Source organism: Ixodes scapularis, unplaced genomic scaffold (genome assembly GCF_016920785.2).
Source record: "Ixodes scapularis isolate PalLabHiFi unplaced genomic scaffold, ASM1692078v2 PGA_scaffold3__209_contigs__length_174095766, whole genome shotgun sequence".
Classification (NCBI taxonomy): Eukaryota; Metazoa; Arthropoda; class Arachnida; order Ixodida; family Ixodidae; genus Ixodes; species Ixodes scapularis.
The window spans coordinates 104,957,348-104,970,696 of record NW_024609868.1 but is presented as its reverse complement, the minus strand read 5'-3'; positions in this window follow the sequence as shown (position 1 = coordinate 104,970,696).

Sequence of the window (13,349 nt, the reverse complement as noted above, 5' to 3'; positions counted from 1 at the left end):
TTCTTCGTAGCTCTGTTGGAGGTATGAATCATATTCTTTTTGTGTGTGTGTGTGTGTTTGTTCCTCCCTGCCACGGCCCCACGGGCCAGCAGTATGTACAAATAAATAAATAAATAAAGTTGTTGGGCATAATCGAAAGCCACCAAATTGTCCAGTGAAAATTAGCGCCATTGCGAATTTGTGTAGGTGAGCTATATGGCCAGGCGAGGATTAGGCTCAAGAAAGAACGCAACTAAAACCGACCGATTGCCTAAAATTCGCTAATTAACCTTTTAGTTAGAAAAGAAAAACGACATCGTGTATTTAGAAAGTTGTTGGTCGTAATCGCGAGCCACCAAACCGTCCATTCTTAAAAAGATGTAACGCGCGTACACTATTATACGGCGTCTTGATACGGCGTCCTCCTAATTTTGGCGCGAAAATATAGTTCTGATTTTATGTGGGCTCCATCTCCGCGTGGCACAGCCCGTAACGCCATGAAGCCAAAACGACAGATCATGCGCATCGCTGTGACAACGCCACTGTAGAAGGGGCGAGGAGTGTGGCGGCCGAAAAGATTGCGGTAACACGATTCGCGTCCAAATTCGGCATTTTAGGACGCCGTGAACCACTTCACGTGCACTACATCTCTTTAAAAATGAATGATTTGGTGTTTTTGATGACTACAGATAAGGCACAAACCGAAATTGCGTAACTCGAACGTCTTTTGTAGAAAAATGTCTACTCGTAAAAAAAAAAAAATCGCTCTGTATAAGCGCGATTGTAAGGCAGTTCGTTACGTCCGGCGACATCATCACGGCATGGAAGGAGACGTTGACCACAGATCATACGCTGTGTATGATCTGTGGTCACTGTTTTTTTTCGTGCGAGAATGAACAAACATTTGATACAAAATAAAATAGATTTAGCATTCACCAAATTCGACTTGTTTTACTTGATTCAAATAGATATTTGATTTTATTACACTTATCTTGTACCCGCACACCCCTCCTTTATTCCCTAATGAATTACAAGTGATAATTACATTGTTTTTTTTGTTTTTTTTGTCGTGCGAGGTCATCACAATTTATTATTAACAATCGGAGCTGTGCGATTACGCGGAGGCCGCGCATTTGAAGATATTCAGAATTGTTCTGAATACACAAACAGCCTCAAACATCTTGCTGTTTGGGTCCTTTCCTACAGACTATCCCTGTCAACTCAACGCGCAAACACGATGTGAAGCGTGTCTGCGCACGTTGGAAAAGAGATACCGGCGAGCAAACCATAGTGTCGAATGTCCATGCATCAAAACGCCCGTGCACCGAAATATCCGCGCACCGAAAAGTCCCTCACCGAAATGTCTTTGCAGCAAAAAGTCCGTACACTGAAACGTGCACCAAAACGTCCGCACCGAAATGCCCTACAGCAAAACGCTCCACGCCGAAAAGTGCTAGACCCACTACGGATGGGGTCCTCCGTCACCTCTGGCGGTTTACGAACCATAATGATACAATGATACAGAACCACTGGTCTATGGAGCGCCATCCCTGATATACAGAAAACGCCGCTCGTACTTCCCGTTGTCGCCATGAATCCGACAACGAAAGATGCCAAATCAGATATCTATATTAAAATTGATACTTTAATGACTACTTCTTTGAGCAGGACGAGGTATTTGTGCTCTCGCAACCAGCAAGAATCATCCTCCAAACCAATGCTAAAAAAGAGCCAATGCAACTGGTTGGGAAGAGCAAGTGCCAAGCTCGCTCAAACAGCTACTCGGTTGGTTCAGCTCCTTGTCGCAGGTGTGCCGGCTGGCTTTTGGATAATCTTTTCAAATCCTTGAAGCCTTTCATTTCCTCCACCCCAAACTTGTCAAAAAAAAAAAAAACAGTTAGCAAAAAAAAAAAAAGTCGGAAAATGGCGAGGAGGAAATGAGAGGCGATTTCCTCCTTTCACAGGTGGCGAGAAGGAAAGTGAGGGTCGGGTTCCTTCTCTCTGCTTGCGGGCCGGTGTAGGACGCCGATCTCACTACCCCTCTGCTTCGACTACGGTAGTGGTTATGGCGTACGCCAAAATCAATACCGTAGTCATTTCGGCGTACGCCATAGTCAATACCGTAGTCTTTTTCGCATACCCCAAACACACTACCCTTACGCCAAATTCAATACCTTGAATAACGTCGGTTCAGCAGGGGTTGAGCCAGTTGAGCTCCGCATTTCGCTAAAACTGGCGGAAGTAACTTTCTGCAGCAAAATACCCTGATTGTTTGTTGTTGTTTGTATGAGCAGCGGAACGCGCGCGGCAGGCGTTGTTAATTTTGATTAGCGTTGATACGGCTGACAGCACAAGCAAGGAAGCTTGGAGTGATTCTGTGTGAATGTGATTTGACATCGCTTCTTTCTGTTTCTTCGATCGTGGTGCAAATGCAGGTGCCCGACTCCCGAACGATTCGAAGGCAAGAGTGGTAGCCCACCTGTCCGCTGGTCTCAATCGCATGCACTGTCGTCATTTTGGGCACATCGGAAGAAAATAAGACGCTCACTATTTTAAATAGCGTGCGATCGGCCTGTCTAGGTTCTGGCGACACCGTTTCAGGCTGTATATGAGAAAATTTAGCCACTACAGTACGACTGCTAGCCTGGGGTATGTGCCTCACAACAGATCGAAACGCGGTGGGGGTGGGGATCCCTGGCAGCGGGACCTTTCGCTGTACGAGCTGCGGTGCGCTAACACACTCGACCTCCGATACCCCCTTGGGTCACAGCGCTTGCTGAAAGAAGTTTGGATCGTTTTACGCAGATTTTGCAGTGCGTACGAGACGCACAACTGCTACGTACTACGTCCTAGATGCCCAAACTGAGGCTCGCTACTTGTGCGCGGCTCTCGTGATCTGGAGAACAGTATGCTCGCCATGAAAATGTTGCAGTGAGAAGTACGGAAAAGTAATATTATAAAAGTAGAGTATTTAAAACTGGCTTGCATTGTCACTGAACATATGAAAACAAAACTGATTAGGAATGCCAATCAGGCAATCAGATCGGGTAGGAATGTGATATAATGTGCTCAAGTTATGTGTGAAGTTGAGTCGGCACAGGAATTCAAACTTGTTGGCCCCACCCCCGCTCCTAAATTCTTCCAATGTTGCTGGCAGTTTTTTTTTTTTTTTTTTTTTTTATTATTATTATTATTATTATTGTAACTTCAAAGGTCCCAACAGGGGCATTACATAAGGAGCGGGGGGGGGGGGGGGGGGGGGGGGGAAGTACATAAAAAATACAAAAGATCAACATATGAACAGACAGGTGGCTGGCGCCTACAGTGCTGGTGAGTAATATAAACAGTGAGAACAAGTGTGTGTGAAATAAAACTGGTACATAAATACACTAGCTAAAAGAGTAATCGAAGCATTGTGGAACAAGACGGGGTCACCTATTGCCGGGCAGAACCAGGGTAATCACCGACTCGCACCAAGCATACCAGAGCTTCCAGTCGGGCTTGGTGTCCTGAAAAGCGCTGCAGGTGCTCAAAAACAAAAGACCCCCAAAGGAGCCCATAGAATTTGAATGGGTACCTGCCCACTCCGTGGTAGAGGGCAACAAACTTGCTCACCAGCAGTCCTGCGCGCTGACTTACCGGGCCACAGCCATGGAAGAGGTACAGGACCAACCTATGGTGACCTAAAAGGAAATACTAGTCGCACTCTACTGCAAGGATAGGCGAAGACTGCCAGCCCCGCATCCTAAGCTAACGCTGGAGGAACAGGTAGTGTATAGGCAAATTCAGTCGGGGTCCTTCCCCCACCCCCTTTTACTCAGTCGCATATGTTCCCCACTCAATACAGTGGGAACTGCCCAGTGTGCCACGAGATAGGAACCCTCCGTCACAAAATAGGCGAGTGTAGATTCAATCAAGACCACCCACTACCCCCACCCTTCCCCCTGTAGAGCGATGGGAGAACTTGCTGTCCAGCCCCGCCCTGGAGAATCAGCTTCAATTGGTCAATAGGGGCCAGGCAGACAAGGCAGCATATAGGATCTCGTGAAGAGGGAAGCCCTTCCATCCGGCAGAGACCATCGTGCTGAAATGCTCAAAATAAAAGTTTATTCTCTCTCCCTCTCTGATTGTTTGAAGTAGTTTGTGATCCGAGATTTGTGACGTGGGGTGGTTTAGTTGTGCCGATGCTCTTCTAGGAGGAAGTAGCAGTGAGTTATGAAGCATTAGATTATAATAGAAAATTTTATGAAACGGGGTTAAGCATGATATCTTATGGCATGACTTATACAGCTGGAGTTTCAGTGCAGAGACACTAGTTCTTCGGTAATGATTATTAAGAATCAACCTGGCCGTGCGATTTTGAACTGACTCAAGATGGTTAATGGGATAAATTTGATGAGCATTCCGAATTGATACAACTTTGGTCCAACGTAAGTCTCGTATGCCATTATCTGGAGATGAGATGGTGGCACCTTCAGATTTCTTTTGATGTACCCGAGAGTGTGCGAAGCCTCTGCTGAGTCTGTTTCAATGTGGTTATTCCAGGTTAACTCAATAGGCAGTGTTGCACCAAAATATTTATAGATGGAGGCAGGCAGAGATGATTAGTCCAGAGCCAATGGAATACGAAAAACATGATGTTACATGTTTCCAAGTAAAGCGAAGTACTTTACATTTTGACATGTTTAATGACATAAGTCATTTGAAATACCAGGCATGAATCAGGTCAAGATCACTCGGAAGATTTAAATGGTCATCAGACAGTAATTTTGCGATATAGGACACAATCGTAAGCAAAGAGACAAAGCCTACAATTGATAAGTCGTTAATAAAAATAAGAAACAGTAGTGGACCTAGTAATGCCTCCTGTGGAACTCCAGATATAACGTTAGTAAAGTCTGGCATATGGTTGTTAGCCAGAGTGCGAGAAAAGAGAAAGTCATGAATCCAAGAAAGGACCAAAGGGTCGATACCCAGGATAGAAAGTTTTGAAATTAGATGACGATGGGGAACTCTGTCGAATGCCTTCGAGAAGTCGAGGAATACAGCATCGGTTTGGCCCTGCGAGTCAAGGTTAGTGATTAACTTGTGTTTGAGTTCAAAAAGTTGCGTCTCGCATGAAAAACCCCTACGAAATTCATGAATTGATGATTGTAAAAAATATGATTGGCTTCTTAATATGATATGGGATGATAGTTTGAGGCCAGCACACAATCACCGCTTTTAAAGACTGGAATGGCCTTCCCCAGCTTCCAGTCCAATGGTATACGCCGTTCCACCTTCAGTCCGAGCACACTGGACGCCCCGAGCTATCCCAGCCGATCCAGTGTCGGGACAAAATCGTGTGACCTTTTGGTTGGCCAGAGCGACGCAGGGAGCTCAAGGTCACATGACACTCTCTCAACGCTGGATTGGCTGGGATAGCTCCTAGCGTCCGCTGCGCTCGGACTGAAGGTGAAACGGAGTATAGGCAATACTGCTGTAATGATTAAGAAAATATGAATGTGAGGAATTCACTAGATATTACTTTGGTGTTGCTAAGAATCTTGGGGCTAATATTGTCTGGACGACAAGATGATAAGAGTTTTAAACCTATAAGTCAAAGTATTCTGGAAGCAGAAATGTTAGTGTCATTGGAGGCCATGGGCTCAAAACCCTCAAAACCAGAGCAAGGCAAACTATATGTATATGATTGACGCTTTCGTTTGATAGTATGAAAGAGAAATATTTGTTTAAAGCTGTAGTGCAATGTGGCTCAGACACTGCGTCTACATTTTCATTCTTTAGTCGGATAGAGTCAGTATTATCTCTGGGTGAAAATACCTTCCAGAACTTCTGGGGGTTACTTTGCAGAATTCTTGGCAGGCCCAAAGAAAATAACTTTTTTTTCGTCAACCTTACGCTCTGTACAAGATTTGAGACATGAAAAATATTTGTCCCAGACTTTGTTATTATTTACTTTTTTAGCTCTTTTATACATGTGCTTCTTTTTGTTATTTATAATGATTGTAAAGCTTTATATTGTACCAGGGGTTATGCCCGTCGCTGTGTACAATAACATTCGGAACAAATTGCTCAGTTAAAATATTAAGTTTGTTTTTAAATAGCGACGAGTTTTTTTCCACCGATCTTGAACGAAGGTTTTCGACATACGACTGATAGAACGATGACACGTTCCGATTTATGGTGACGTAGTAATCACCTCTGTTATAGCTCACGAATTGTTTGAACAGTTGGGCTCAGCGTCGACACAGGGATAGATAACTCGATGATCAAGATGCCGTGGTCACCTAAACCAGCAACACAGTTGACAGTTTTTATTATTTCTGTCGTGCTTGTAAGGGTACGGTCAAGAATATTGTCGCCACAGGTGGGTTGTTCAACAACTGGGGTGAGGTTAAAGTTCGAACAGTTATTGAAAAACTCTCGCGCAGCATTCGAGCTGCTCGTGGTAAGATGAACCCAGTCAATGTTTGGAAAATTTAAGTCGTCAAAGATAGCAAAGTCTCCTTTTGGGTAAAGACTTTAAATGTCGAGCAGTATGGTGCGCAAAGTGTTGCAGCGCTCAGAACCATTGTTCGGTGCCCGATAATATGATGGGCAGGAGATCAAACTGTAAGGGGTACTTTACTTGAACCTGTCCCCACAGCCCGGTGTTTACTACCAGAGCATAACAAAGAAATTGAACTTCGTCATCAGTCGTGGGCACGTTAACAGCAAAAAGTAACAGTGTTACTGTTACAATTACCTGGGGGGGAAAAGTAACACTGTTACAGTGACAGTTACCGGCTTCAAAAAGTAAAATGCTACAGTTACTGCAAAAAGAATAACGCCTTTACCTTCTCGTTACAGTACAAAAATTGGACTTAAGCAATCACAAACTAAAACAATATTATTTTATTTGTTACACTACAGTAAGAAAAAAGGTAAATTGAGAAATTAGAAAAATTTAAACTCGAAGGGTGTTTCTTTTTTTTTGCGTGATTTGCCATCTCAGCATTTTGATGTGCATAATTTATTTGCAATAATTGATAAGCCAATGTTTTTGATGAGCGACATCGAAGATGACGCTTCAAAGGCCGCTTTTTATACGACCAAAGCTCTGGTAAGAGCGAAGCACTCGTATCCAGACCGTGCATGACAAGCAGTCTTGGGCAGTAACTATAGTTACTAGCGTTACTGGTAGCTAGAGTTACTTTTTGGTAACGAGTTACTCTTTACTGCTGATAACTTGTAACTGTAAGACTGTTTCTTTTGTATTGGGTAACTGTAACTGTAACTCCACACATTAAACAAACAAAAAAATTGTCTGGTTTAGCACCACGACTGAGAATCGAGTCAGCACGAAACCAATTTTAAGGAAGCAGCACCTGTGGTGGTAGGGGCGGCGAACAATGGCCGTTTCACTGACTTTGTCTCACTCTTTTCATGTGGGGACCATCTGCGGGTGTCGGTGCTCGTGCAATATGTCTCTGAGTGTTCCGTCTGGGCTGTGTCTGCACCCCCCTCTCCCTTCGCCTTTGCAGGATATGTCCGTGCTGTCATTTTTACACCCAGCGGGTCACCGTCTCCTCTTCCCTATTAGTTTTCAAGGAAGCCGTCCCCACATTGTGCAGGAAGCCGGCACTTGTTTCACTTATTTGTTCTCTTCAGAGCCGCTCGAGTAAACACGAAGGCAGGTTCAAATGAAATTGCCTTTTTCGTTGATAGCCTCAAGAAACACCCCAATGGTTGGACACTTTGTTGTGGAACCACAGATGGCTTTTTGGACACAGACACCGCAGTGGTCGTCGTACATTCTCGTTGAGCACCAGAAGGCCTCACTTTGTCTCCTTTCCTGTATATTCTTTCAAAACTGTTTGACCCGCTACGTTCAGGCCTGCTTCCGAGTATATCCCGTGAGGTAATTATGCGATCAACCGTGTCCTCATTCATTTTGGAGTCAAAAATAAACAAAAACATTAACTGATGTGGGCCGATGACAATTTTGAAAAACAGTTGATTCTAAGTTATAGTCATATGCAAATAGTGGATTTTGAGTTTGAAGCCAATAGTTTTGGCCAAATATTTTCAATTTGAATATTTAAAAGTTTTCCCATGCCTTTCACTGCATTATATGCTTAGACGAAAACCCAGCTAAAATCGTGAAGGTTGTTCTACTTGTTCATTTATAAGGTAAGTTTAGCTATCAAATATTTATGAACTGTGACCTCAGAAGGTCTGATGTCATGGGATGGCAAGTAAACGACGGATCTGATATAAAATGAATCCTATAGAGACAGCCAATCATACCCAATTGAGTGAATTTACAAATCTTGCCATATAAAATATTCTTTCTTTAATCTCGAGTTAAAAAATGAAAGCCAATTACAACTCCCCGTAATGCCGAATCAGAGCGCAGCTCTTGAGGAGGAGGAGGGAAGTAGTGAGGGGAAGGTATACTCCTTCCTCCTCACCTCCTTATCCTCCTCCTCCCCTCATTCTTGAATCTCCTCTGGTGGGGTTTACGTGACCTTGGGAGGGGGAGAGGTCGTGTGACCTCGGGGGGGGGGAAGGGGGAAGGGGGGTCACGTGACCTTGGGGGAGGTGGGGGTTACATGCAGCCCTTGTGGTTAGTCCATGCTAAGGTGTGAGGAAATCTAACATGCTGAGCTTGTATCCATTTAGCCGAAAAACCAATTACTTTTATGTAATTGGAGCCGTTTGGCTAACAGCTAGGAGGGAGAGAGAGACAAATTTTATTTACAATGATGCTTCGTCCGCATTATCTGCATCTCATCAGCGGTCAAAACGATGCTGGTAGTGAGGGCGGCAGCATGGTCCCTGCGACATTGAGAATGTGTGACACTAATTGGGGCCATAGTGTCAGTTGTGCTTCCCGGGGTGGGGCGGTCCAGCTCTTCCAACTGACAGATATGGTAGGCATGAGGAGGAAGGGGGTGAGGTAGTATGGAGATGGTTGTGCACGGGTACAGATCGGTTAGGGTAGGCATGCACTAGTTATTAGGCACATATTCCAAAGCGCCGCAAAGCAATATTTAGCCGACATATAAGCCATTGCACGGTGCAGGCACATAGCCAGAATTTTGTTTCGGGGGGCGCCCGCCCATGACAAAATGCTGTATGAGGGGGAGGGGGGAGAGGAGGTCCGAGCAAAATGGAAAATTTCGGGGGGAGCCCGGGCGCCATGGGTCTCTCTTCTGGCTACGTGCCATGGTGTATACATGAGTAAATCGTAGTGTAGCAGGGAGGAGGGGAGGGGGGAGAGGGAATTATTGTGTTGCGAGACTTGAAAAGTTTAAATTTTGGTAACAAATCACTCCTTTCTATTATTCCGTATACACCGTGAAAACATTTCCTTGCCATTTGCATACTGTTTGGTATACACATCTAATACATTTGGTTAGAATATTTCTTAGTATAGCAGATCCCCAGCTAAAATTCCCATTAGATCCAATTGAAATTTTAACTGGTTTTAACCGGAATCGATTGGTTTAGTGGGTTCCAATCAGCACATTGGCCGATGGGTCTCACCAATTGGAATTTAATAATTCAGAGGCATCCGGTTTAGAGAAGCTCGTTTTAGCGAACGCCGTTTTACTGACCCCGGTTTATCGAATCCCTTGAGAACCCAGTTTAGAGAAGATGGCGATGAGCTTCCCTTTAGCAAATTCGGCTGCCATTTGGCAGGGATAAACTGGTTGTCTGAAAACCCAACTGGTACCAATTGTAAATTCCAAGTGGAATCTAATGGGAATTCTCAACTGGGATGTCATATGCAAATTAACCTTCAGCACCAGCATCTTCTTTGCCAAGCATATTTTGTCCCTTCATCAGGGAAAGCAACCTCTCACTGGTGCGATCGTTTCTTTCATCTATATGTTCGGGGCAGCCGAAGCGAAAACAACCGCATCTCCACGTGGTGAATGATGTTGATTGGGGTGAAGCTCTGGTGGTGCTTGTTTGCGTAGACGCTGAGCCGCAGCATGCCGAGCCTTTCGTTCGTTGTCATCCATGTCACGCTGCGGTCAAATGCTCAAATGCTTATAACCACGTTATACCACACATTCTCTTTCTGACATGGATGAAAACGAACGAAAGGTTCGGCATGCTGCGGCTCACCGTCTACACACAAGCACCACCAGAGCTTCGCCCCATCAACATCATTCAACGGTACGTTGCCCACACAGCAAGAAACTTGGAAACAAAAGGCTGGCAATTAGTATTTCAATAGCTGCCCTCACATGTTGGCATCACAGGCAACGAGACAGCCGATCGTCTTGCAGCAGGAGCGCACCACCTTAATGTGCCAACACTCTATGTATAGATCGAAAATCCACGAGGCCAGACAACTTATACACAAAGAAATAGAGCGACAACATCCTGACCCGCGAGTCTCTGGAGGAAGACCACCCGTACGTGTGCCGCCAAAGCTTTCACGAGCCAGCGCCTCCATTCTGCATACCCACATGAAAATAAGCTGCAGCTTCCAGCTGGAAATGAAGATTTCAGCCACATTTTTGGCTAAGTTATACAGCAGCAGCTGGAAATCCTGTTTACAGCTGGAAATGGATGCTGCTCATGCTGGAAATCAGAAATTCCAGCTTGGAAGTACATGGGCCACCTGGAAGTTTCCCAGCTAGATAAGGAAAAAATCTAATTTCCAGCAAGAAATTTGTCCATTTCTGGGTGGAAACAGCCTGGAATTCGGCTGGTAAAATAGATTTCCAGCTCCAGCTGTAGTCCATTTCCGGTTCCATAACACAGCCTGGACTGGAAGCATTTCTATGTGGGTAGGCTTCGCACTGGGTGTGCCTTTACAGCAAAGGCCATTCATCGTCTGGACCCCACAATCAGCCCAAACTGCTCAAGCTGAGACGTTCCCGAGGACCTAGAGCACCTCATCTGGGTCTGTCCAAATCTAGCGGACGCGAGGAAATCTTTCCTCGATGGACTACAGCTCGCAGCTAGGGGTTGCCCACGGGACAACTGAAGACATTCTTTTTCCCCCAGGCTCAGTAAGAGATGCCACTAGAACATTCGCCTTACTCATAACGTTCTTAGAAGATGCAGATCTAATAGACCGGCTCTAAAGCATGGTGCCATACGCCCCGAGCCAGTGAACCGTCCATTCTCATAGGTAGTCCAAACTACCTCCACCCCCTATCTCTCCTTCCTCTTTTTTTCTCTTTTCTACTTCCTTCTTTTGATCCATTATCCCTAACCCGTCCCTACCCCGGAACTGACTCGCCCCCCACAGAAGGTGTGGCCAACATGTACCGGGATTTCTCTCTTCCCTCTCACCACTAATAAAAAAAACATCATTCACCACGTGGGATGCGGTTGTTTTTTGCCCTACACGAGCACGGGAGCACGTGCTCACGTGCTCGTGAGCACGAGCACCCGACGCCGGACATCGGAAGGACATGGCCAAAAAAAGCTTCGCCCCTAAAAAAAAAAAAAAAGCGCTGTCCCACAAGCTTGTTGGCGGGACAGCGACCTTGGCCGGAAAAGCGTTATCTGGCCCCGCCTAAATGGAGACATCTGGGGCCGTAAACTCGTGAAACACAAAGTTCGGGCCGAAAGTTCGTGGAGCGCGCCGATTGGATGTTGGCGACAAAAGCGCCAAGTCATCGTCGTGATTGTCCAATCGGTGCGCTCCCTCAACTTCGGCCCCAACTTCGTGTTTCACGAGTTTAGGGCCCCTGGTCACTTTATTGAAGGCTAAACATAAAACAGCGCAAAACAACGAGGTCTAGCTCCACAGCTAGGACTAGTGCAGCGCTCGTCCTGTGGTGTTTGTTCCTTTCCTTGGTCTTCTTTGTTTTGCGCTGTTGTACCTACATGACGTTTAACCAATCATAAACCTGAATTTTTTTTTATCTACTGTAGTTGCCCCTGCAATTGCTTGAGCTTCTGTACCATCTGCTCAGCCTGTGAGTTGCCGGTGATGAGGTGCGCTGGTGACTCAGATGATATTCATGCAATAAATCCCAAACAAACCTTCATTAACACTTCAATTGTGTCTAACAAAGACCATAAATCCTTGATTACTACGCTCGACGACATGCTGCTATCCACTCACACCTCGAGCCATTTGGTGTATATAACAACCTGAAATGCTTTTCCTCACTGAACCAGCAAAGCCTATGTGAATTTCATTCCAGGATGTTGGCCATTCTCACTGTGTCAGTGCTTTTTGCTTGTGTTTCTGGTTGTTTGGCATTAAGTATGGGATCCAGACATAATGGTCCCGGACAATATGGTTCCGGACAAAATGGTCCCATGTCGTTTTCGCTGCATTTTTTCTTTTTTTTTTTCTTGCTTTTCACAGGTTTGTAGATCGCATGTATTTATTTTTGGTGAACATTTCTGACATGAGCCATTGGTTATTTTAGAGTTACTTTTTAATTGCTCGGTCTTCAAAGGTTTATGTTATTAAATGTGATTCGCAAAATACTTCTATTGCGAGCCGTTCGTCAATCTAGAGTTTATATTTTTCACGGATAATTTTCGCCATTTGTTCTACTTTTCGTGTGTTCAACTTGAGTTTCAACCAGGCTACCGAGAAATGCAACAGCAACTTCAAACAATCTGCACACAATTGAGCCGTATCATGAATGACCCTCTGAAAGGCGTGGGCCAAGTGCCGTTTCAGGATCGTAGACCTTTTGGACTGGATTGGGTTTTTATGGCACAAGGGCTGCTGAAGCCCAACAGCATCAAAGAAGGGTAGACCTTTTGTGGAACGTAATAAAACGCGTCATGTGTTCAAAAGCATGTTTATTATTTTCCATTCTTATTTTCTAACATTGCATCAAAACATGCGGTATCTGCACGGTAGGTTGCCTTTATTCCCCCTATGACGAATTGACATGTGACGAATGAACCGTTAAAAGTAATCGCTGCAGATATCACTGACATTTTAGGGGAGGCACTCACTTGATCGAATGACGTTTTAGCGAACGCCCACGTTTCACCGAACGACACTTTAGCGAATAGTCGGACGCCGCGAAGCGGCATTTTCGGGAGGGCCAAGTGGGTTCATATTTTTGTAATGAGCTGCCGCAGACTGTCGCCGCGAAGCGGCGTAAAGCGCAGCGCGACGGATGGGTTAACGCGCGCCCCCGTTATTCGCTAAAACGTCCATTCGCTCAAATGTCGCTGTTCGCTAAAATGTCATTCGCTCTTGTGATATGGACCCACATTTTAGACAGTGCGTCAAATGTGTCGGTAATTTTACTTGGGACCATTTTGTCCAGGTTTGCGCTTGGGACCATATTGTTCGGGATCATATTGTCCGGGATGATATTGTCCGGGACCATTTTGTCTGGGACCATATTGTTCGGGACCATATTGTCCTACATCCA